The following is a 22,308-nucleotide window of genomic DNA, read 5'->3' as shown; positions in this document are numbered from 1 at the left end:
ATTCACACAAAGTATCTTTTTTCATCCCTTTAGTTTTAGTCTCTCTGTGTTATTTGATCTGAAGTGCATCTTTTGTAGGCAGCATATGTATGGATTTTGTTTTCTTATCCATTCAGCCATCCTATGTCTTTTGATAGGAGCATTTAATCCACCCTTTTATATTTAAAGTAATTATTGATAGGTATTTAGTTATTGCCATTTTATTGTTTTCTGATTTTAGTAGTTCTTTTATGTTCCTTTCTTAAACTCTTGCTCTCTTTCTTTGTGTGTTTATTAATTTCTGTAATGTTGAGTTTGGAAAGTTTGGATTTTTTTTCTCTTATTTTATATATCTCTTGTATTTTTTTGTGTGTGTGGTTATTATGTTCTTCCTAGATACCAAGCTATGTATATAACATTCTATTTTAAGGTTATGTTTGCTTAAGTCCTAACATATTCTAAAATCACTGCCATTTTTACTCATCCTGTCCACGTTTATATTTTTATCATTATTTTTTACAAATTTTGTGTTTGTGTGTATTCCTTAATTTACTGTTGTAATTGCACATGATCTTCCTATTTTTGCCTTTTAACTTTTGTACAGCTTTAGTGTTCATTGATCTACTGCTTTTATTATGCGTTCGCATTTGTCAGTGAAAATTTTTTTCTTTGAAATATTTCTTATACATATTTTTTATCTATTTTATTTCTTCTTCCTTCTTAGAGAAGTTCCTTTAACTCTTTTTTTTTTTGTAATACTGGTTTGGTGGTAATGAACACCTTTAGCTTTTTCTTGTATGGGCATCTCTTTGTCTCTCTTTTGACTCTGAACAATAGGCTTTCTGGGTAGAGAAATCTTGATTGTAGGTCCTTGTTTTTCGGCACTTTGTATATTTCTTACCAATCTCTTTTGGCCTGCAATGTTTCTGTTGAGAAATCAGCTGACAATTTTATGGGAGCTCTCTTGTATATAACTACCTATATTTCTCTTGCTACTTTTAAGATTCTCTCTTGGTATTTAACCTTTGGAATTTTAATTATCTTATATCAGTTCCTTGCTCTTTTTCTTCTCCTTCTGGTATCCCTATGATGTGAATTTTTGGTATGCTTGATGTTGTCTCAGAAGTTTCTTATATGATGTTTATTTATTATTATTATTATTATTTTTTCCAATTGGGTATTTTCAGCTACCTTGTTTTCCAAGTTGCCAATTTGATCCTCTGCATCTTTTTCTGCCACTGATTTAATCTAATGTATTCTTCATTTCATTTATTGTGGTCTTCATTTCTGACTGGTTCATTTTTATGGTTTCTATCTCTGTGTAAGTTCTCACCATGTTCAGCTATTATTCCCCTAAGTTTATTGCGCATCCTTATAACCAGTGGTTTAAACTCTGCCTCTGGTAGGTTGGTTGCTTGTCTTCATTTTGTTTAATTCTTTTCCTGGAGTTTTCTCCTGTTATTTCATGCAGGACATGTTTCTTTGTCTCCTAATCTTGACTGACCCCCTGTATTTGTTTCTATGCATTAAATAGATTTGCTACATCTACCAGTCTTGACAGGGTGACCTTTGTAATAGGTGTCTTATGGGGCCCAGTGGCACATTCTCCCTGGTCACTTGAGCTGGGTGCTCCCCGGATATCTCTTATATGAGTAATATGTCCTCTCTTTCTGTGCTTGAGACTTGATTGCTGTTGGCACATTAGTGGGTGGTTTTTCATCTTCAGATGGACTGGCTATGAGGACTGCCTATGACCACAGCATGGACTAACTTCATGGTGTTTAATTTATTTTGGTGTGTCTCTGGTGTCTGTTGAGTTTACCCTTTGTGCTTGTCATTTGTAGAGCTAAATGTGGGGCCTCTGGTATGGTCTGAAGCTGTCTACTGGTTGTTTTGGTCCTAGAGCCTCTTGGAAATGGCCCTAATGCAGACCAATTTTGGTCACTGCCTGTGCTCAGCCCAGAGCCACATGATAGGAGCTACGAATTGATCTGATATGGGTAGCTGCCTGTGTTGTTACTATTTTGCATTCTGGAAAGCTGTTTATTACCGATAACTACCTTTCCATATAAAACTTAGAGAATGCCTGCTGTTCACTCTTTGTCATGATTCATAACACTAATGGATGACCTCTTATTCAGCTGTGACAAGAACAAACATATTTTTGCTTTTGTCTGAACCTACTAACAAGGACAACTGCAACTCCCCATTCTTTGTCTTGTGTATGATTGGCTGAGATTAGAACTGTTCCCTAAAACTAGCTAGACAGATATATAAAAATTTTCTGTTAAGCCAACTGAATAAAATTTGACTTGAGATGAAGTTCCAACCATAAATCACCCCACTTATGACTTGTCGATTTTTACCTACAAAAATTTAAGGCAAAAACCACTCTGCTGAGACACTCTTGTACTCTCCCTATTGCAAGAGTCTTCGTGAAATCAATTTTTTTACCTGTTCTGTTTTTGTTTTTGACAACCACAAAGAACAGAGAGGCCAAATTAGGCCCAGGATTTGTGCTTAGGAGCATTTTCTTGAAGAAAGAGAGGCAGGCTATTTTAGCTTAAAAGATAATTTTTTTTATCCTTCATTTTGGTTGTGTTATTTGAGGTTCGGAGGTCAGAATTGTGTTATCTTAAGAAGAAAAAAAGCTACAGATATGGGCTTTTTTTTTGGTTTACTCATAATAATTCTCTCAACCATGTTTTTAAAATTTTGCAAGCTTGTTTAAAAAAAAAATGGACATAGCCTGTGATAAAGGAAGACCTAATCTCATTTTCTTGATTTTGACAACTTCACATGTATACTTTTCAAATGCTTATTTTGGAAATCTCATGATGCCAGGCACTCAGATTTTTGCACCAGAGATTGTTTATTTCTTGAGCTTTTACTTTTAATCAGCTATTTCTCTTTCTTTAGAAAACTTGGTTTTACTCAAATCATACTTATTTCAATGTTTCTTCCCTTCAGTGACCTGTATTTATTAGTTATTTATGGAGAAGCTCATGCACAATAAACATCTAAGTGTCAAGGAGCATACATTAAAGTGGGACTCAGGGAGAAAATCTGAATAATTACTGTAAATCTCAGCCTTAGCTGAACTCTTAGGGGGTGCATTTTGATTCACAGAATTCATTTATAAAATAACTTATACTTGGGGAAAAAATTTCCAATGTTCTGCAGTCCAAGTCATACTAGCCTGGGAGTAAATAGAGTTCACAACAATGGTCTCAATAGAGATGTTGGTTTTGTAGAGCTCCAGGTTTCTTCAAATGCATATTTAAGTAGATCTGGGAGTTGTTAGAGGGTATTTTTCATATATTCCTTGAACGAGAGCTAGCATTGGTTGATTGGCTGGAGGAGATGAAAATGAGGGTGAGATTGAGCCAAAGCGAAGTACAAAACAGGCTTTATTAGGATCTGTGGGCGAAGTTCGCTGGTCCAGCAAAGGGGCCAGGGAAGTCTCGTGTGCCTGGGGTATAGGAGCGGTTTTTAAAGATTTTGACCCAGGATGTCGGTGGGGTTACAGAGCGGGGACTTTTCTGTTTGGCTGATCTTGCTGCCCGGGAAGTCTCTGCTGTAACTTTGGTCATGAGCCGTTGGCCATCTTAGGTATTGAGCCACCTTCCCACTGGCGTAATGGCGCCCATGAGCAACCGAACACTGGTCAGTTTCTTTCTTTCTTGTTCTAGAGTGCTATGAGAATATCTCCAGTTGCTGCCAACAACCAAAGTTGCAACTATACAGCTAATGACCATAGAAGACACATGTCATTACTCTTGACACATGCTGACATTTATGCAGCATCTAACAATGCTCATTTTTGAGAACACTGGTACATTGATTTTACTGTTAAACTGCTGACAAAAATATTGCATACAATTTGCAGCTTCTTATTATATCGAGTAATTTTGTTTCTATTTACTTATTTATGTAACACATTTACTCTTCCTTAGGATTAGATATGACTTCAAAAAAGATGGAAAGGAGAGTAATTTAAGTGAAAAGTATAGTTTAGTAATTGTGGAAGATCCTGTTCATTTTTATCCAATAGACGTAGTCATATTCCTCCTTTCTTTTGGAAGAACTATTTTTTTTGTTCAGGTATTGTCAGGAATCCCTGATTCCAAGAAAGCTGAACTCAGTCCCCCTAGTCTAGAGGTGGGAATGTGACCTGGTTTTAGCCAATTTGGTATAAGAAAAACTTATTTCCAACTTTATGAAAGAAATATTTTGCTTGCTTCTTAGTTTAAAAAGACAAATATGTGTGGAGACCTTTATTTGTGCACCTTCTTCTTCCCTTCCCTATTGGAAGGCTGACATGTAAAGATTTCATGGGTGTAGTAGCAGTGCCATTCTTATAACAATGAGATGCCAAGAGAATCTAACAGATGCTAATTTTGGGACCCTAGACCATTAACACATGAATAAATAAATCCTGAAAAAAAAGTGAACGAATGTAAAGTTTCAAAATTTCATAGTAAATGTAAATATTAAAAATGCTAGTTACTATTATTTTTGTTGTTATTGTTTTATTATTATATGGTAAGTAGAATCCTCTAAAATACACATGTTGTGGTGCATGCTTTGATTTAAGATAGTCATAATGTACCCTAAACTAGATACCAGTGTGCTCTGTCAAAGGAAAAACAAAGCCAACCATTAGTAAAAGTGGTGAAAACAAATTTTATTCAGTAACTACTGATAGTAAAGGAAAGAGCTGAACTCCATTCTTTGTGCTAAAATGACTGTGTGCTTCAAAGGGAGAATGAGGACCTGAGGAGCAGAGCTTGAGTCAGGGAAGTGAAAATTTGTGAAGAATTGGTCAGAGTAAATGGGATTAGGCCTGCTGTGCTTGCTAACTGGCAATTATCTAAATTAGGATTCTATCCTCCCACAGATACTAGGAAACAAAGACTTTATACTCATGATGATCACATTTCAAAGTAATGGTTTTCAGGTTTTTAAGAAAGACACAAGACACTTCTGAGTATAGGAGATACATATACACCTAAAGAGGGAAAAAGGATGGGTTGACAATTGTAAACCCTTCATAGTAAATGTTCTAAGAAAGAGGAAGTTGAAGACCAGTACTTAGGTGTTGACTAGAACAACTCTTTTGACAGCCTTTAGCTTTTCCAGATGGGAACTCAAAAGAAGGTTCGAGTCATTTCAGTTCCATAGCCTGAGGCTGCTGGATGCCATTTTAAAGTCTGGTCAAATCTCTAAGTGCAAGCAAGGGTTTGGACAGAAGTCCAAAATACTTCAACTAGCAGTTGAGGTATTGCTCTTCTAAGAGAGTTCTTCACTATCTGGAATAACAGCAACAACAAGCTCAGCACCCCAGTGCTTCTATAATTTTTCTGTAGCACTTTCTTAGGAATTACTCTTCTGTTCTTTTTTACATGTCTTCTTCTTAAAAATATCTTATTTGCATTCTTTTGGAAACAACAAGACATATTTTGGTATATGTGTTAATTTTTATTGTATTAATAAATAATCTCCAAATCTCAGTGACTTACAGAACCAAATATTTACTTCAGACTTACTTTATATGTTGCCTGTGGGTTTGAACAATCAAAGTGACTCCATCTTAGGTATAAGACTCCATCTTAAGCACAGGCCATTTTCCTGAAAAGCCGCAGATAGCAAGAGATCACCCCACCTTAGACTCAGCCAATCAGAGCAACTATGGAAAGTAACTCTCCAAATTCCCCGCCTTGTTTCTTGGCACCATCACCCAGCCAATCCTGCTAAGCGACGAGCTCGTTGTACCAATCCTGTAACGCCAAGACATCGATCCCCATGCTTACGATTTTTCCCTTCAAATACCCCTGAAGCCTCATGTTCTGGACCGCCTCCTACTCACTGCTGCGTCGGTGTGCAGACTGCGGTCCACACTCGAGTCTGAAATAAACTCCCTCTTGCTTTTGCATTGGTGTCGGCCTCTTGGTGGTTCATGGAGATACGAGTCAGGGCATAAAAGGTTCACTGTGGGTCTACTTCACATGATTTTTTATTCATGGCTGAGGCTGAATAAGTAGTCCATATTTATGATATGTTTTTCTGTAGTTGGAAGGAAAGGATAGTCAGATTTCTTGGTAGCTCCTAAAGCTTCTTCTCATATGTAGTGTAACTCACATTTACTCACATTCTTTTGACCCAAACAAGTCCTGTGGTTAAGCACAGTTTAGTGTAAATCACAAGACAGTGAGGATGTGCAATCCTCTTATAGAAAAGGAAGAAGAAACAATTGGAGACCCTATTGTAATTTTTTGCAATACATGTGAGTAGATTACCTAGCTATGCAACTGAAATGTTCTGTTTTTGAGATAAATTACATAAAATATACATAATCTGTTTTCTACGTTATATATAAATCTATAATGTTTATAATATAAATGTTATAAAGTCTAAATATAATTATTACACTGATAATGTATTTTTACATATTACATATAAAACAGGTTAATATATTATGTTATATGTAATTTATTTTTGTGAAAACAGAACATTTTAATTTCATAGGTAGATATTTTACCATGTATACTGTAAAAAATTGCAATAGACCTTCCAATTTATATATATATGAGTATATATTATATGCACATACAATTGTGTATTTATATACATATATACACGCATATAATATATATAGTGTCTCCAATTACATGTATATACATACATATGTACATATACATATATAATAGATTATATAGAAACTTGTTATTACCATAATTTGAAAGCTTGTTAGAGTTTTCCTGCCTCTTCCAATTTACTTATCTCACATTCAGACTACTCTATGAAGCTTTTCTTAATCACTCCATTTACAACGACTTCTTTTCTAAATTTGTAATGCATATGTTACCAGTTCTACAATATTTAACACTTAGTTACATTTGTTTTATTATCCTCTAAGTTTTTTATGTGTGACAATTTTCCCAGGAAATTTTAAACTTTCGTCCCTGCACAACATCATATATATAATAAATTTTCAGTATATTCTAATTAACTTAGGTTTGTGAAATTTTATAAGTAACTTAATAGTGAGTGGGTTTACACAATTTATCCCTTCTGTCAAGTAGAGACATACTTCTCTATTAAAATCTTTAAAAGAGGTAACAACATGCAAAGGCTTATTACCTACTGATATGTTAGCATAAACCCGTGGATCATATCCAATATGTAAAAATAAGTAAATAAATAAAAGGAATAAGACAGGAGAGAACATTGTTAGGTAGTTAGACAGACGTGAGGGTGGGGGAACAAAGGAATGAAAGCCTACCCCAGAGACAGTTAAGAGATTGTGCAAAGACACACTATTTGTAGTTAAAGATTCACTCTTGCATCCAGAGAGACAAAGAACTGGAAAGCCATAAACCTATAGCTAGTTTAGTCTGGCCATAGTGCAAAAGTACCACCCTAACCTGCCTATAACCTCAGCTTCATTATACCATCATTAGAATATCATGCCTATGCCCAGAAGTTCATGAATCTAATTATAACAAACTGAATTCTGAGTAAGTACGTGTGTACTAGGCAGGGAGTTTTATAACAGTCAAATGTTACCTCTGTATAGAATATTGTGTTAAAATTATTTGTCTTCATGCCAGTCTCATCAGGCTATGCATTTATTAGATAGCTTGAACATGATAGAAGTTTATTTATGTATTTTGTACCATTCCTAGCACCAACAGAACTAATATAATGGCTCCATTTCTTCTAACTTGTCGCTATGCTGTTTTTAAGGAAAAAAAATACTCATAAAATTTCTTAAAGGCAGTAAGGATGACTTTGTTCAGGGAAGGGTATCACACTAAATATATGGAGTGCTGCATTGAGGTCTTGCAGTTAGGAGAAATGACTGGGCTCAATTCTGAATACAACAAGGGCAAGTGAAAATTTATAGTCAAGGAATAGAGTGTGGTGGTGAGGAGTCAGTAGATGAAAAATAGTACAAGGAAATATTAGTGGTAAGGTGAATTCTGGCTAAACAGATCTAACATGATTCTTGGTGAAGGTAAGCTAAGGAGATCAGAAATCACTGGGAAGATGGTAGAGAATGAAGAACCTCATTAGATATAGAGAGCAATCAGATATTGCAGATAGGAGATTCTGGGTAAACTTTACTTAGGATACTTGCCAAAATTGGACAATGGAGAGATAAAAATGGAAGTCTAAAATTTGAAGCTTAGTTGAAAAAGAGCTCAGAGGAGCTTGATTATAGTTTAGCTAAAGAGAGACTATTTGTCACTATTCTCCATCCAAGGCTTTCATCTTATATTCTAAAATGCCAAATCCAAATTATTCTATAATTTATGCATTCCATCCAGCAAGAAGAGAATAAGGAAATGAAGGACCCACTTTGTCTCTGGAGGGACATGACCCCAAAATGGTGCCGGAGCCCGCCGGCAGAGATCGAACAGCACCTAAAAGAGGGGGCGTGGGTGAAGCTTAAGGAAAAAAAAAAAGAAGATGGGAAAGCGCTTCGGGAGGGCATACAGTCAATGCTGCAGCCATGAGTTTATTTAGCACAGTCTTTATATAATTTTTTTGGATACAATAGCAAAGCACAGAGTACCATAGCAAGGCACAGAGTACAATAGCATAAGAATGCTGGCATTTACATAAGTTCCTAAATATCCTTCCCTCAGGGTACGAACATCCTTTTTTTTCTGGGCTGTAAAACATTCCACTATCTTAAAAGGATTTCTTTAGGAGGCAAACCTCCCCTCCAGGGTCAGTAACGTTTAACTCCACACCCTGCTTCCTAGAACCATTGTTTAAGCAGTCTCAGCAGCTGCTCCATGGCTATCAGCTACGTGACTTCTTCAGTGCCTCAAAATGGCTCCCGACAAAATGGCATAATTCCTTTCTTTCACATCTCATTCGAAAGAGCTTTGTCACCTGGTCACCCATAGCCTAAAGGATGGGTAAGACATATAGTTATTATCTGGGGTGTCATATGCTCACACAAAAACTTGGGTTCTATTACTAATAGAAGGAAGAATAATGGGAATGGAGGGACCTAATAATCTGTCACAAACTATAAACTCCATTAATGTAGGAACTGGCTTTTACTTAATTTTAGATTCTCAGTGATTAGTATAGTGATTGAAATATAATAAGTTATCATTGATGTTTGTTTGCACAATGAAAATGTAAGCAAAAGACAGTGTCATGACCCACACTGATCTGAATTCAAGACATGAGGAAGAAAAATAAGCCTAGGCATAAATGGATCAGGATTAGTTGGACAAATTAGTCTGGCCACCTGTGAGTTTCTAGTGTTCTAAATTGATGCCAAAGCTCTGGGGAATTTGAACTTGATTAGGTAAGAATTGATATCTAAAGAAATCCAATCTGGCACATAGACTGGAATAACAGGAAGTAGTGATTTATGTAGTCAGATGTTAGTATTTTGGTTCTGATTTGTCCACCATGTTTAGGACAGAATCCCAGTTGTGTTAGTCATCTATTGTTGTATGACAAATAACCACAATACCTAGCAGCTTAAGACTACAAAGATTTATTCTGTCACACAGTTTTTATGGGTTAAAAGTCCAGGAGTGACTAAAGGGGGTGGTTCTGGCTAAGAGTCTCTTATGAGATTTCATTCGATATTAAACCTACGCTGCAGTCATTTGAAGACTTAACAAGGGCAAGAAGACCACCTTCCAAAATGGCTCACATGGTTGTTTGTTTGAGGACTCAGCTCTTTCACAGATGGACCTCTTATCATGATATAAAAGTTGCCTTAGCACAGAATGTCCAAGAAAGAGGAGAAAGTCACAATGTCTTTTATGGCCCACTCTCTGATGCTACACACTATCTTTTCTGCTTTATTCTGTTCATTAATAAGAAGCCAATAAGTCTGAACACACTCAGCAAAGCTGAATTAAGCTCCTGTTAAAGGGAGAGGTAACAAAGAATTTCTGAACATAGTTAAAACTATCTCACCAGCCAATTACTTGGGGTTTATTAAACAATCTAGCCTCTGAGCAAGACAGCTGACAAGAAATAAGCAAGGCATTGAGGCACACAAAGAAACAAGCTTACTTGAATTCAAGACAGAAAATTAACTCCCAAAAGTGAAATGAAGTTTAATTTGCTACCTACAATAAGAAATTGATAATTTATTAGCATATTCAAGTTTATTGTAGGGTTTGGGGAAGAAAAGCAATTTAGTGGACATAGTAGTGCTCAGAGAATAATCCTACATATACTGCCTACTGGGTGGCTTAAGTCAGTAAAACTAAAGGAATAGTTTCCCAATAATATTCAAAGCTAGGTCAATAATGCCTCAGGAACTGTACAAGGCAGAAGTAGCAAGTTGAATGCTTTTAGAACTGGTAACAATGAGACTGAGGAAGTAGGAATTGACAGATATAACTTTATAATATATAGATAATATAAGCATGATGTTGAGATAAGTATTGGTACTATGATGTACTTCTGTGTATAAAGAGGTATGATATAAAAGTACCAAAATTGATAAAATACACTGCTAGCGTGTGCATCTTAATATGTGTCCATCTTAATATCATTTCTCAAAGATGCTCTAGAGCCATTAGTGACTTGACAATTATTTCTAAATGGAGATAGACAATATATATTGATTGGGTCCACTGAATGAGAAAATACATGGAAAGAATCCTACAATATCTTGCTTAAAGCTTGAAAATGGTAGTGTTTTGCTTCCTGCTCCCTTCTAGCACAAACCTGGTTTACACATAATAGTCAAGATTAGTACATGATAAAAGAGAGAAAGTTACTCCAATTTCCCGAGCTTCTTTATGACAATTGCTTCCTGTCCTGGTTACATATCAGTTGGATGTCCAAATTTGTTACCACAGTAATGACAGCCTCAAAACACTACCATTACAATAGGGGGGAGGGGCAACTTCTGTCACTACTACTCAGCTACTGCTGCAATTACTAATTTTATTTTAGCAAATAAATAGTATTTGATGTACTTTGTCAATCTCACTCTATAACTTCAGTTTCAACACCTCTGTACAAACCATCACAACTTTAATGAGTATAAACCTAGAGGCTACCAGAGGAAGTTTGTAAGGAACTTCCAGGGGAAAGGGGATATGGAAACAATAAGAGTTCTTTAGCTTGTTATATATATTTAGAGAATGTGATTCAGAAAGGTTATTTTCTCTCTAAAATGAACCAGAGCTAATTGATGAGAGATTAATAAGATGGAGACTATTCTAATGTCTGCAATTTACCTCTTCATTAAAATATTCCCAGAGTAATTGTTTCTAGCATGGAAGATACCTTAATAGTTATATCTTCTGCAACACAATACATCCTCGATGCTGCCTTATTGAAATATTATCAATTTTTTTCCACTGCATAGAGTTCTTATCATATTCAAATTTAGTCACTCTCTGGTAGTCCACAGAAAACAAGTTTCTTTTTATAACCAAAGCAGCAGACGGAAAACAAACAAACAAACAAACAAACAAACAAACAAAACAAAACAAAAGCTGGCAGATCATTATGGGCCTAAAAATACGTTGTATAAGAAATATTTTAGAATAAGAATAAGATAATGATATAGGAAAATCCTGAACTTAACCTTCTCCCATAGACAAACAAAAGCTACAACTACATATGGGCCATTTACCTCTGAAATAGATCTGATATCTAGCTGAACAGCTCCTCCACAACAAAGAATAAAATAATTATATCCAGGCAGGTAGGAGATGCAGAAATGAGTTCTCACCGAAAACTCCACCCTTAGCACAGCAGCTCACTATCAGTAGGGATCTTACAATTCAGGCACCTGAATGCTTGGATCCACACTGAAGAGACAAGTCCTCAAAATGTTTGGCTCTGAAAACCAATGGGGCTTACATCCAGGAGAGCCAAAGGTTGTGGGGAAGAGAATATCCATTTTTAAAGAGCTCGTGCCCAGATTCACTCAACCCAAGACATAGAACAAAAGTGACAGTTGGAAAAGAGCCTAGACCATACATGTAGGTGATTCACCAACTAATCTAAAAACAGCTGCAGGAGGTGTAGGGAACTGCTGGGATTTTCTATGGTTACAGAGAAGCAGGTTGGTGCCATTTTTATACTTTTACTCTGCCTTGTTAGCACGGACAGACTTGCCCTGTCGCCATGCTCTCCCACAGCCCCAGTATAGCTGGCAGGCTTGCACCATCTCTGGGCTCCCTTGTGCCCCTGCTGAAGATGACAGTGTTTTCCAGGTCCCAGGCTTCCCCACAACCTTGTTGCAGCTACTGGACTTGTCCTGGCTCTGGAGTCCCACTCAGTCCTGCTGAAACTGGCAGACTAGCCCTGGACCTGAGATTTCCCAGGGTATCACTGAAGCTAGTGAAGTAGCCCTGGCCCCAGGCTCCCCAGAGGCTCCACTGAAGATGGTAAGCATGTGCAGTCCATACAGGGGATGACCCTTTAACACTTGACTCCTATAGCTAGAGGGACCTAAATTGCTGGGCCACACGGGTTTGAAACAAAGAGACAGTTCTTGGCAGGCTACCATCCCCAAGACACAACACAGACAGCAGACTGAAATATATCCCTATTCTACCTGTGAGAAATGCCTATTTACTTGTCCTGGAGCTTCATCTTGAGAGGTAGTCTTCATGTTTATTAACTACATAGAGGTTACGGAAGAGCTCTCAGGGAATGTAAGCCAGGTGATGCCATCTTCGCATTCTCCCTTAGCCTAACTATAATTTTCCAGTACCTTCCAGGAAGAAGCTTAAATTCTAACCTGGATCTCAAATTTTTATACCTGTTTCCCAGAGGATAATATCAAATTGCCTGATCTGGAGGCCAGCAAGAGTTACTGTGTTTACACAGTAACTTCATAGAGGTTACTGGGAATGAGAGACATTTATATGTCTAACCATTATGCTCTACACCTGAAACTAAAATAGAATAATACTGAATGTCAACTGTAATTTTAAAAGTTTCAAATAGAAAAGTACCAAGGACATGGAAAACACACAGCAGTGTAAAGTTGTATGAACACAAATTTGTGTGTAAATTAAATCCACTCAGAAAAAAAAAACTACTGAGATCTTAAGAACAAATAAAGAAAACAAAGAGCTAGAGCAGGGTTGAATAGCAAAGTTCATTGTCTATACAAAGCCACTCCTTCAAGATTGGGAGAGGTAGCTATTTTACCTAATAAATAGTAACAAACACAAAATAAGACTCAATAAATTAAAGATTAAAATCACATAAAGAATATATTCCAATCACAATGATGTAAAACTAAAAATTAAATGTAAGAACACAACTAAGAAAAATCACAAATACATGGAGATTAAACAACATTCTATTGGACAGGCAATAGGTGAACAAAGAAATCAAAAAGGAAACTCATAAATAACTTGGACAAATTAAAATGGAAAGACAGCATTCCAAAATGTGTAAGATGCAGCAAAAGCATTTCTAAGAAGGAAGGTCATAATGATATAATCCTACCTCAAGAAAAATCTCAAATTAAGTTTAAATTTATACCTTAAGGAACTTGAAAAAAAATAAAGTCCAATATTAGTAAATGAAGAAATTACTAAAGATCGGAATAAAAGAAATGAAGTAGAGACTGAAAAAATAATAGAAAATATCAATGAAACTAATGTCACGTTCTTTGAAAATATTAACAAAATAGACATAACTTTAGCTAGACTTACCAAGAAAAAAGAGAGTATCCAAATAAATTAAAATCTATATATAATATAAAATTATAAAAATATTATATATGATACATTATATATTTTATATATAAATATATTTTTATATATACATATATATATATAACTGATATCACAGAAATACAAAGGCTTATACAAAACTACTATAAACAATTATATGACAACAAAGTGGATAACTTAGAAGGAATATATATATTTCTAGAAACATAAAATCTTCAAAGATTTAATCATAAAGAAATAGAAAACCTAAACAAATGAGATCAAATCAGTAATAATAATGATGATGATGATGATGATGATAATAATAATAATAATAATAATAATAATAATAATAATAAAAACCTAACAAACTAAATTCCGGGACCAGACAGCTTCTCTGGTAAAGTCTATCAAAAAAAAATCAAAGAAGATTTAATGCCCCTCTTTCTAAAACTCTGCCAAAAAATTGAAGAAGCTGAAATTTTTTCAAACTCATTTTATGAAGTCAGGAATACCTTGATACCAATAGCAGACAAAGACTTCACATAAAAGAAAATTACAGGCCAATATCCCTGATGAACGTAGATGCAAAACTCCTTAAAAAAATATTAACAAATTAAATTTAATGCAATAAATAATCATACATCATGATCATGTGGGATTTATTCCAGAGATGCAAGGATATTTTAGCATCCACACATAAATCAATGTGATATACCATATTAAGAACAAAGATAATAAAAATCATATGATAATATCAGTAGATTCAGAAAAACCATTTGACAAAATTTAACATTTATTAAAATTTAACATTTAATAAAAACTCTTAGCCAAGTAATTATAGAGAGAATATACCGCAACATAATAGTAGGTATAGTGAAAATGGACCTCAACATAATAAAGTCCACATCTGACAAACCTGAACATAACATATTAAAAGCTTTTTCTCTAAGATCAGGAACAAAACAAGGATGTTAACCTCACCTCACCACCTTTATTCATTACACTATTGGAAGTCTTAGAGCAATTAGGCAAACAAACAAACAAACAAACAAACAAACAGATAAATCCAAATCAGAAAGTAAGAAGTCTACTGTCACTATTTTCGGAAAACATGATACTCTATATAAAAACCCCTAAAGACTACACAAAAACAAACAAACCAAAAAACTGCTAGATCAAATAAATAAATTCAGTAAAGTTTCGGGATATAAAATAAATATACAGAAATCTTTGGAATTTCTACTCACTAATATTTAACTGTCAGAAAAATAAATTAAGAAAACAATTTCATCAAAAAGAATAAAATACCTATAAATAAATTTAATTAAGGAAGTAGAAAAACTGCACAATGAAAACTGTAAGACATTGACAAAATAAATTGAAGAAGAAATAAATAAATGGAAAGCTATTTTGTGCTTCTGGATTGGAATAATTAATATTGTTAAAATGTTGATAGCTTTAATACCTAAAGCTATTGACAAATTCAATGCAACTCCTATTAAAATTCTAATGGCATTTTTTAAAGAACTAAAACAAACAATTCTGATATTTGTGTGAAATCACAATATCTCAAAATGGCCAAAGCAATCTTGAGAACAACAAATAAAGTCGAGGTATCAAGCTCCCTGACTAAACATAAAACAATTTAAGATATTAGAGAGCTGAAAAATAAACTCAAAGATATATAGTGAATTAATTTACGATGAAGGAGCCAAGCATATACAATGGGGAAAGGACAGTCTTTTCAACAAATGGTGGTGGGAAAACTGTACAAGCATATGCAAATAAATAAAACCAGACCACTATCTTATACTATACATGCACATGCACACACAAAACAACAACAACAACAAAAACAAAAACAAACAAACAAACAAAAACTCAAAATGATTAAAGACTTAGATATAAGACTTGAATGCATAAAATTCTTAGAAGAAAATTTAGGTAATCTTCTTAACTTTGGTCTTAGCATTGAATTTTGGAATCTCACTTTGACAGCAAAGGTAGCAAAAGCAAAAATAAGTGGACTACATCAAACTAAAAACTTCTGCACAGCAAATAAAACCATCTATAAAATGAAAAGGCAACCTACTGAATGTGAGAAAATATTTGCAGAGTATGTATCTGATAAGGAGTTAATATCCAAAATATGTAAAGAACTCATATGATTTAATATCTGAAAAAAAAACCAAATTTAATTAAAAAGTGAACAGAGGATTTAACAGACATTTTTCAAAAGACATACAGATGGCTAACAGACACATGAAAAGATGATGAACATTAGTAATTATCTGGGAAACGTGGATCAAAATCACAATGAGTTATCACTTCACAACTGTTAAAATGTTTATTATTAAACAGGTAAGAAATAACAACTGTTGGTGAAGATGTAAAAAAAGTAAACCGTCATGTGCTGTTGGTTGGAATGAAATTTGGTGCAACCACTGTGGACAACACTATGGAGATCCTTTAAAAAATTAAAAGTAGAACTACCATATGATCTAGCAATTCTACTTCTGGGTATTTATCTGACAAAAATAAAAACTCTGATTCAAAAATATATATGTATGCCTATGTTCATTGCAGCATTACTTACAATCCCCAAGGTATGGAAACAAGCTAAGTGTTCATCAATGGATGAATGAATAAAAATATGATGTGTGTATATACTGTGAAATGCTACTCATCCATAGCAAAGAAGGAAATCTTGTCATTCATGACAACATGTATGGACTTTTAGGGTATTGTTGTAATGAAATAAGTCAGAGAAAAACAAATGCCATTTTATTTCACTTATATGTGGAATTAAAAAAAAACAAAAATAAAACTCATAGATACAGAGAACAGATTAGTGCTTATGAGAGGTGAAGACATTTTGGTAGTGAATAATGGGTAAATGGGGTCAACTTTATGGTAATAGATAACTAGACTTATTGTGATGATCATTTTTTAGTGTATACAAAGATTTTAAAATAAAAATGAGAATTATGATGATTCTATAAAAATAAACTTGAAATTATCTTTTTTTGTTAAAAAATACTTTGTATAAGAAAAACCTTAAATGAATGCATTCATAATATTTTTGCGATGATCACTGTTACTGGTCCATTTTTTTAAATTTAATTTGACCAAAAGATGGTTAAATATTGGTGAATTACTGGATGAAGAGAGATACAAATCACACAAAAAATTATCTGAAGCATGTTGAGATTTATGAAATCTCACTTTCAAATTACCGCTCAACTTGTCAGATTAATATTCAGAGTAGCAATTATTTTATTTCTCTCTGTTTTATTTTTTTTTAATTCCTTCCATTCTTTTTACAATTGCCTATATATCAAAGAATGTTACCGTTCCTTGGAAGGTTTAAAAATAGTTTTATATGGGGTGAAGGGTTAAAGAAGTACAAATTAATAGTTGATAGATGGTCACAGCGATGGGGATGGGGGCATAGGGAATGAAGTTAGCATTAACATATTGGTTAGGTGGAAAACTGGAGGAGAAGAGGAACAATTAGGGAGATTGTTTTATAAACTATATAAATGTCTAACCAATGTACTGTATACTTTAAACTAATTAAAATTAATAAATAAATTTAAAAAATAACTATAACTATATGTCTCTCAGAGCACAGGTTTTGTTTCCCTTCTCTCTTTAATACATCATTCTTCTCTATTTAGTTACTTGAATAAGATTCTGATTTCCTTCCTCATTTTTGAACTATGTTTTTGAGTTCCTTTTACAGTATCTATACAGTTGATCTAACAATGGCTCTCTTCTCTCTGATTAAGGTAGTCGAGAGAGAGAGATTCTTCAATCTTGTTCTCATTCTCCTTACCATGACTACTATAGCACACACATATTTGTTTGGTTCAGATAGATAGAAAAATATAATATCTTCCCTGAAAGTTACAGACATAGCCCTTTGGTTTCTATATTCCTTTGGTTCCTGTTAATGGAATTTTAATTTTTTGGAGTTTCTGTTTATAATTCTTGGTTCACTGTCTTAGGAAAATATCCTGGATCTTTTCACTTTACTTTAAAGGCATTCTCTTTCTTTCTTATGCAATTCACCCTTTGAAATATGTTTGAAATTTGAAAATCTATGCCACCTCATACCTGTTAGAATGGCTGTTATTAATAAGATAAGAAATAACAAGTATTGGAGAGAATGTGGAGAAAAGGGACCTTCATACACTGTTGGTAGGAATGTAAATTTGTACAGACTCTATGGGAAACACTATGGAGGTTTCTTAAAAAATTAATAATAAAACTACCATTGGCCCAACAACCCTCTTCTAAGTATCTACCCAAAACATTTTAAAACACTTATTTGTGAAGATACACGTACTTTATGTTCATTGAAGCATTATTCATGGTGGGAAAGACATGGAAACAATCTACGTGTTCTTTGGCAGATGATTGGATAAAGAAGATGTGGTACATAAATACAATGGAATATTACTCAGCCATAAGAAAAGATGAAATGCTGCCATTTGCAATAACATGGATGGATTTAGAGAGTATCATACTAAGTGAAATAAATCAGATGGAAAAGGACAAGAACCATATGATTTCACTCATGTGTTAAATATAAAACAAAAAGCAACAAAAGAACAAGCAAAAAAAAACCCGAGCAAACAGATTCATAGACACAGACAACAGTATGGTGGTTATTAAAAGGGAAGATGAGAGTGGGGAGGATGAAGAAGGTAAGTGATTTCAAATACATGGTGACAAGAGGAGACAAGGCTTTGTGGTGATGAACACACGATGGAATATACAATTGTTGTATTATAAAGTTGTATGCCTGATACTTATTTAACATTATTAACAAATGTTACCCAAATACATTTAATTAAAAAAAATGAAAAGTAAGCTTACTTTTTATTGGAAGGCACAAGGTGGGGAAGCGTGTTTAGAAAGAGCTAAAAATACCCTATTGTCACAGATTACCTCCCTGGACTTCAGGATCTGGAAGGTGAAGGAGAACATTTCGAAGCACAAAAATAATTTCATTTGTTCCAAAGGTCTGGGGAAATCAATTCAGGTATTTTATTTCCCATAGGTCCTTAGGCCTTATCCAAATTTAGTCACAGAGGCAAGAGGAAATATTAGGCCGAGCCAGAATTTACTATATATACCTGGAGGAGAAATGAGGTAAAAATATTTATCTTCCCTGGCCACCACAGTAAAATCAGAGTGGATCCTCTTCTGGTTCACCCCACTTTTAGGCACATCAACACTCCACGAGAATCCCTAAATGGCCCTGCTTGTTGACTGCTTACGACTTGGCAATTCAATAGGAATAGGTGTGAGTTTGAGGAAGAGCTAAGTACGTAAGCCGTAGTATAGGATATACATCAAGGGCAATTTTTTTCTTAACTAAGCCAGATCCAGGTTCCATCCTAATTTAGTAGAAGCAAGGGTTTAAATTGGGTATAAAGGGGACATCAGATACAAAACATTACAGGAAGACAATTTGCTTTTGTGCTTAAAGCCTTTCAGTTCAGTGTTTCCGCAGTATCTGTGAAAACAAAGCCAAACATCTTAGTTTAACATAATAATTTTTATGGTTCATCGTCATCTTGCCTCCCCAACTTCACTGCTCACCACTCCACTGCACCCTAATCTCCAGTCTTTTCATATCGCTTTAAATTCTAAAACATACCATGCTGCTTCACAATTTCTCCACATGATTGTAATACTGACCTTAATATTTTTCTGATTAACCTCATTATTTTTATCTGTTTTTATTCTACTTCTCCCCTAAAATTTAGTTCACATATCACGTTTTTCAGAAAGCCCTTGTATGACCTCTCAGGGTACTGAACAATCACTCTTTTCTCCTAAATGTTCCCATAATAACCTATTATAATCTCTCTTCATACATTTGCAACATCATACTATGTTTTTTATTTATTAAAATTATTAGGGTGACATTGGTTAATGAAATCAAATGGCTTTCAAGTATACAATTCAATAATATATCATATGTATATTGCATTTTGTGTTCACCACCTAAAGTTAAATTTCCTTCTGCTAGGAAATATTTGACCTCCCTTACCCTTATCTACATCACCCCTACCCTCCTTCCCTGTAGCAGCAAATAATCCATTATCTGTGTCTATGATTCTCTGTTTGTCATGTTTCTTTGCAACTTTTAGTTTTATATCCCACATGTGAGTGAAATCATCTGTGTTCATTTAATACTTATTAACAATCATAACATGCAAATCACTGGGGTTGACACAAAGATGTAAGTCAGTTTTTCTTAAAAATGACCTCAGCCCAATAGGAATACAGACATTCAAAAAATCTCATGCCCTTTGTCTCTAGAGTCTGTCACTACCATACCTGTGGACTTCCTTGCAACTGTTTCAGTATATTCTCTACCTTCATTCCTGTTACTACTGATGAACTATCTACAATCATGTCTGAAAATCATCTCCATGTTTCTTTTTAATGAATTATTACTTATCTATGCATCACTAAACATACCATTGTTTAGTTTGGCCAGTATCTTTAGAAATTTAAATGGATCAAATTATACTCTATTATTTTGTAATTTGCTTCTTTCAGTTAATAGCTCTAAGTTTAATTTATGCTATTATGTAGATGTAGTTCATTCATTTTCAATGCTGTAAAGCTTTAGAATAGTCCATTAATTGAGTATTCCAAAAGCGTATTCACCTATGCTACTATTGATGATTATTTGTATAATTTCTAATTGGGAGATTTTAAGGATAATGCAGCAATGTACATTCTTGTGCATTTATCTAGGTGCATCATACATGCATAAGTTTGAGGGTAAATATCTGATAGTGAATTTGCTAGATTATAGAAAATATATATGATTAAGATCATTAGACATTGCCAAGCAATTTTCAAAGTTATTGTATCCATTAACATTTTTATTAGGAGTGCATAAAAATTTCTATGGCTCTATACATTTGCTAACCATTTATATTCCCAGAATTTTAATTTTTATTGAACACTTTTTCATGTGTAAATAATTACTATTTGATATTTTCTCTTCTCTGGTGTTTCATCAAGTTGATTGTCCACTTTTTTTTCCCTATTGCATTGTCTACCTTTTTTGTACTGATTTTTCAAAGTTCATTATATATTCCGGGTATTAGTTCTTTGCTGGTTAAACTTGCTGGGAATTATTTTTCTACTTTGGCTTGCCTTTTCATTCTCTTTACTGTGTCACTGTGTCCTTTGATGTTCCTATTCCTTAGGTTTTGGCAAGTGGGAGGCATAAGCAAGAGCTAGTAATACACATGGAGAAAGATTTGTTGTTCTTTCTATCCTGTACCCTCTCTGCTTCAGTGCTTAATTTTTTGGTAGCAGCTGTATCTCCTAGTGACCACAACTCTCACTGAGAAGTTTCGACCCAGTTTAACTCTCAGAATCTGGCAACATTATTTCCTTCTCTTGCACTTGAAACCTTATTGACAGTAACAAATGCCAACTGCTTCTGGTCTCTGGATTCCTCACCATCCTTTGTTCAGTCTTTTTTATGGCCATAAATTTTAATGCTATCTTATTTTTTTTTCTTGAAAAGGGATCATTTTTTATGTTGTTTATATAGTCAATATCTGTTAAAATTTACCTACATACTTACCATTTTATTTGCCTAGACTTTCCATCTGGGATCATTCTCTTGCTTTGCAATGCATTTTATAGAATATTCTTTCCTGAGGACCTACTAGTGGCAAACCATCTAAGTTTTTCATTAGAAAATATCTTTTTCTCAGTCTCATTTTTCTAACAACTTTATGAGATATAATTTGCTTACCATAATTTTAAAGTGTACCAGTCGACGGTTTTTAGTATGTTTATAGAATTGTACAACAATTTGTTAATAACGAAATTCTGAAAACAACCCAAATGTCCTTCAACAGGCTTTGGTTGGCTTTGAGCTTTTGGTTCACCTTACCCTCAAGACTTTGTACATTTTCCTCTTTTGAAATTCCCTCAGAGAAAAATCACCTTTGTTTTACTTGTGTTCTGTTTTTATCTCTAAATTCCTGCTCTCCCTAAAATCTGACAAGGTTTTCTCTGTTGATAGTACTTAATTATTTAAATATCTTTTTGAAAAAAAATTCATCTAGCAGTTTTAATTGCTCACAGCAGGAAGATTAGCCCTGGAAAATCAACTCTTCATTTACAGTAGTGCCACATTCTATCTTGAACCAAATTAGATCAGTCATATGCCTGTTTGTGCTCTTATTTTTCATACTTTCCTCACTCCTATATAAACTGCAAGGGGGATGACACTTGTAAGCTGCATTTTCCACACTCCCTGTCAGATTCCTTCTTGTTAGGGTTAGCCAGAGAGACACTAATGGGAAAGTGGAAGGTGAGAGGAAAGACAATATATATTTCCCTCCACATTTCCTTTTCTTAATCAGCCTCTCAGGTATAAGCTGTCTCCCTTATGACCCCAGATCCCACCACACACTGTTTCCTTCTTTGGCCTCCTAGGTGACTTCTATAGTGGCTTTGGCTCCTGATGGGCTGGACTGGCTTTTGAGCTCTGGTAACACCATTGCCTTCTGTTACTCTTTCAATTCTAGGGGTGGGGATAGCTACATCTGGTTGGTAATCTCTGGGTTTCCTTAATGTCCTCCAC

This window comes from Rousettus aegyptiacus, unplaced genomic scaffold (genome assembly GCF_014176215.1).
Source record: "Rousettus aegyptiacus isolate mRouAeg1 unplaced genomic scaffold, mRouAeg1.p scaffold_m13_p_9, whole genome shotgun sequence".
NCBI lineage: Eukaryota > Metazoa > Chordata > Mammalia > Chiroptera > Pteropodidae > Rousettus > Rousettus aegyptiacus.
The sequence above is the reverse complement of the archived record's forward strand: the minus strand, read 5'-3'. Positions refer to the sequence as shown.